The 4,700-nt window shown below is 41.0% G+C and overlaps 1 pseudogene; it reads right to left on the reverse strand.

Annotated features, from left to right (window-relative positions):
• Positions 1-1,517: 1,517 nt before the first annotated feature.
• LOC118837089 lies at positions 1,518-2,304 on the reverse strand (annotated as a pseudogene).
• Between the last annotated feature and the right edge of the window lie 2,396 nt (positions 2,305-4,700).

Raw genomic sequence — 4,700 nt, forward strand, 5'->3', positions numbered from 1 at the left:
AATGAGGGCCTGAGTAAAATACACAAGCTTATGTGCGTGGATTTTCTGGCATTGTTTTTGGCTGCTCAGAGGCCTTTGTTCACTAACAAAAAGGATAGGTGAAATTGCCAGATGGCTAAGTTACTACTGTATTTGAACAAAGATGAACTAAACTAAGCAGCAGCAAAAGTTGAAAACAAATTAACTGGCTCAGTAACTTTTATGTTCTTCTTGTTCGATTGTATCTAAAAGACAAACTGAGTTCTGACTGATGATATGGCTAGGTATTACCGGTATTACTGGGGCATATGTGTGTGTGATTGTCGATGTGTGTATGTTTATCTTTGTTCCCTTCCTTCTCTTCCTATTACCCTCTTCCCCAGCCCAGCTTATCAGTCACCAAAGGTTCTGCCCAGGCTGAAGGTCAATTTACTTTTAAAATGTCACTTTCTTCTGAATTTTATGCCAAGAAAGATGGCCTCGCGCATGGAAGACAGCCCAGACTGCTCTTTAGTGTTTCATCTTTCCTTCATATACTTTATTCTCAGATTTTTTTACTCATATAAGCAAACCTCCTGTTCTTTATAAAGCACGAAGTTTACTCTGACATCAAGACTCCCGACACTCCTTCCTTTTAAGGAACTGCAACAGAGCCACCTCACCAAGGTCTTTGTCCAAAGGTTCAAGAACCAAGAATTCTCCTGTGTTTCTCTCTAAGGCAAACCTTCTAAGGCTGTCCTCTCATAGCCAATGTGCCTCTGTAAAATATTTGTTGCTGTTGTTATTCAGTCGTGCCCAACTGTTCACGGCCCCATTTGGAGTTTTCTTGGCAAAGATGCTGGAGTACTTTGCCATTTCCTTCTCCAGCTCATTTTACAGATGAGGAACCTGAGGCAAAGAGCATTAAGTGACTTGCCCAGGGTCACACAGCTAGTATGTGTCTGAGGCCAGATTTGAACCCAGGTTTTCTTGACTTCAGGCCTAGCCCTCTATCCACTGTACCACCTAGCTACCCTAAAGAAAACATACCATACTATTTCTTTTTTTTTCCAGGAAGTAAAGGGCTTTTATTTAAAAAGATGGCTGTATGTAAGGGTGTTAGACGCATACTTACATTGTCTAGGAATAAATAACACTCATTGGGAAGCCAAGAACGTTTTAATTATAATTTACATTTATTCTCCCTGAATAAATAGGTACCTCCCCTGAACAGAGTACAGGAGAAAGTACAAAGGGCTCAGATGCATGCCAATCCTTTTAAAGACCCCCACCTTGAATCTCCCACCAGGCTCTTCATTGGCCAGATACAACCCCCTGACTGCCTACATCATGCCCTCCTCAAATGACTCGTTTAATCATGGGTACAAGCCTCTGACCTTTCACCCGACCGACATGAGGCCTGGTTTCTGCTAAAGCTGTGGTAGGGGAGGGGAAGAAGGCCACCTTCGATTCTGTAGAAACAAAACCCTCCCCCTCACCCCCTAGTTTCTTACAAGGGGAAACAGAATGCAGAAAAAAAAGGAGACATTCAGCAGGAGTTACTGGGAGGAGGCCATGATGCTGGAAACACTCTCAAAGTCGATCTTTTCCACAATATTCTTGGGCTTAATACTCTCTTCTTGGCTGCAAGTGAAGACCTGTCCTGCCTCATTGGAGCTCCAGCCATATTTGCCCATCCATACTTTCAGCTGGTTGTCTGACATATCTGCCAACATCTCAGCCAGCAGCCAGTGATCAGATGTATGTTAATATGTGATGCCCACAACACGGCAGATAAATTTTTGGATGGAGTCTTCGAAGCCTGTGCTGCCATTAAGGAGAAGAAGATCCATGTTCTCATCTAGGGCAAGCCAGAAAGCTTGGCAAAAACAGGCCTCCAGGATGTCTCCCAAGTACAGGATCTGCCTGATGGGCTGCTCTTCTTGGAGCTTGGTCAGTCATGCACTTGCACAGGGTGAAGTCCACATTCGGGAGATTACCCTTCAGCAGAATCTGGGCTGTCACTGTGATCTGGAAGAAGGCCGAGTTGAACTGGTATAGCTTGAGCATGGCCAAGTTGGCTTCCAGGTCAGTGTTCTCCTTGGCCTAGGTCTCCACATAGTGCTCCAGGGTGGTGGCCAGGTTCTCAGGATTGTACCTGTCAATGCCCTTGAGCAGCTTCCCCATGTTAACGCATATCTGCTCAAACAGCACTATGTCTTCCTCCTTTTCACAAGCAGAGGCAGATGCTGAGGCCCCATACCATACTATTTCAATGGAGAACATAAGCATTCGCCATACATTTACAGCTCCTTCAGGGGCCAGAACCCACAAACAGGTGTCCATTCTTCCCACCCCAAAGTTACTTAAAAATTCACACTTAATGGATCTCCTACAGGGTATTCCAAAAGTCTTAGTGTGGTTTTAAGCTTTTATAACTTCAGAAGTAGATATGTTATAAACTTTAAAAATATATGACTTGAAATTTTTAAATTTCCTTTACCCTTACTTGGTTTCGTAAATTTTAAACAATAAATTATTTTATTTGAATTTTAACAAGATGGGGCACCTTGTTATTATGCATTGTTAGCTTGACAGTTTCTGTATGACACTTCTTCAAACCAGGAGATCATAGAGGAGGTCATCTTTCTTGGTCAACTAGGTCACCTGATCTATCTCCATTAGATTTTTTCATGTGATGTCACTGCTAGGTGGTGCAGTAGATAGAGTGCCAGGCCTAGGGTCTCAAAGACTCATCTTCCTGAGTTCAAATCTGGTCTCAGACACTTACTATCTGTGTGACCCTGGGCAAGTCACTTAACCAAGCTCTTTACCTCAGTTTCCTCCTTTGTAAAATCAGCTGGAAAAGGAAATTGGCAAACCGTTCTAGTATCTTTGCCAAGAAAACCCTAAATGGAGTCACAAAGACTCAAACACAACTGAATAATGACTCACAGCAAGTCAAAACTGTCTTGTATGCATCAAAACCTCATTCTTTGGATTCTTAAGGCTAGAATTACAAATGCAGTCCTTTCTATCACTGAGCAACTGACAAAAGTTTTTACAAAGTTCAAAAATCAAGCACAAGTAATTATGTTGAATTTTAATGAGAAACATACCAGTATTTTAAAATGTTAATTTAAATCACCTTCCAAATGTTGTTTCTGTAAGCTTATAATAGTTATATTTCTGAGGTTATTAAAGCTTAAAACTACACTAAGTCTTTTAGGACATTTCCTATTTAAATTCTGTATCCAGGTATTATTCATTCAAATAATTGGAGAATGGTTCTTATTCTTACTACAAATTAATAGTCTGCAACACATTGCCAGCTAAGGATTGTGGAAGAGAGGCAGCAGAAAGGATTGCATTAAAGGAGGAATTCTTAACCTTTCTGCATGTCATGGACCCCCTTTGGTACTCTGGTGAAGCCTATGGATTATTTCTCAGAATAATGGTTTTAAATGAATAAAATAAAATACAGCAGATTAAAAGGGAAACCAGTTATATTAAAATAGTTATTTTTTTAATACTAGTTCATGGACTAGGTTTAGATCCTTTGCTTAGTGGGATATATGACTGGAAAAGAGTGATCACTATAGTCATATGGCAAGAGGGAGATGACCAATGGACAACTCTCACACTCTATTTGTACCTACTATGTCAAGAGAACTCGAGGATGACCTCCAACACACTGGGAGGACCTCCTATGGAAGATTTATGGGAGGAAATGGACAAGAATGGCACAGAATAAGAGGACATGGATGGAATGTGAGCCACATGGTTGGAGAACGTACCCATGAGGATGAGATCATAGATCCAGCCAAGTATTTGTTTATAAGAGGTAATGTATATTTTTTATTGATGGTTACTATGTTTAGAATAAAAACTTAATAAAAGGTAAGGGGGTTCAATGATATTGCAATGGTGATAGAGGTTATCTGCAGTCTATATATAACTCATCAAAATAGAAGGTCAACCTGCACAGACTAATTAGTCTAAAGGAAAACAAACAATGAAGCAGAATCGACAATTTCCAGACAACTGGCAGGGGTTTGTGTGAGGCTAAGCCTTCTTGTAATTGAGTTGAGGACTTCAAAAAAGGAAGGTGGCAGAAAGATTAGAGAAGAGCCCTTGGATTAAATGCTGAAAGAGAACAGGAGGCTTAAGCTGAAACAGACCCAGAGGAGAGAAAGAGAAACAGAAACGGATCTAGGGAAGATCATGAATATTACATCAAAGCCAGCTGCAATAACAGATGCTGAAGGCCAGCAGCGGCAGCAGAAGGGCTGAGCTGCATCTTCAGAGACAACATAAAAACCACCATGGTCCATTTTGTCCTCAGAGTGACAGGAAGGGCTAATGGGTGGCAGGGGGGAGAGAGGGGAGGGGGAACGAAAGGAGAGGGGGTAGGACAAGTTTGCTGAGGACTGAATGAACCAGTTGCAGGGTCATGTATTTCACTTACCTTCTGAAAACCAATGCTTTGAAAGGGGAAGAAATAAACCAATCAAAACTAGAAGACAACTTTCTGATAAAAGTTTAACATTAAATGTCTACAGGGAGCTGATACAAGTTCAAAGATCGTTCTCCAGTAGGCTACCAGTCAAAGGATATGAAAGGCACTTCTAGAAAGAAGAATGTATTGTCAATGAAATCTCTAATAACAGAGAAATGCAAACTATAACTATTCTACCACCAAGTTGGCAAAGATAATAAAAGAAGAAAACATTCAATGCAGG

Source organism: Trichosurus vulpecula, chromosome 2 (assembly GCF_011100635.1).
Source record: "Trichosurus vulpecula isolate mTriVul1 chromosome 2, mTriVul1.pri, whole genome shotgun sequence".
NCBI classification, from domain to species: Eukaryota; Metazoa; Chordata; class Mammalia; order Diprotodontia; family Phalangeridae; genus Trichosurus; species Trichosurus vulpecula.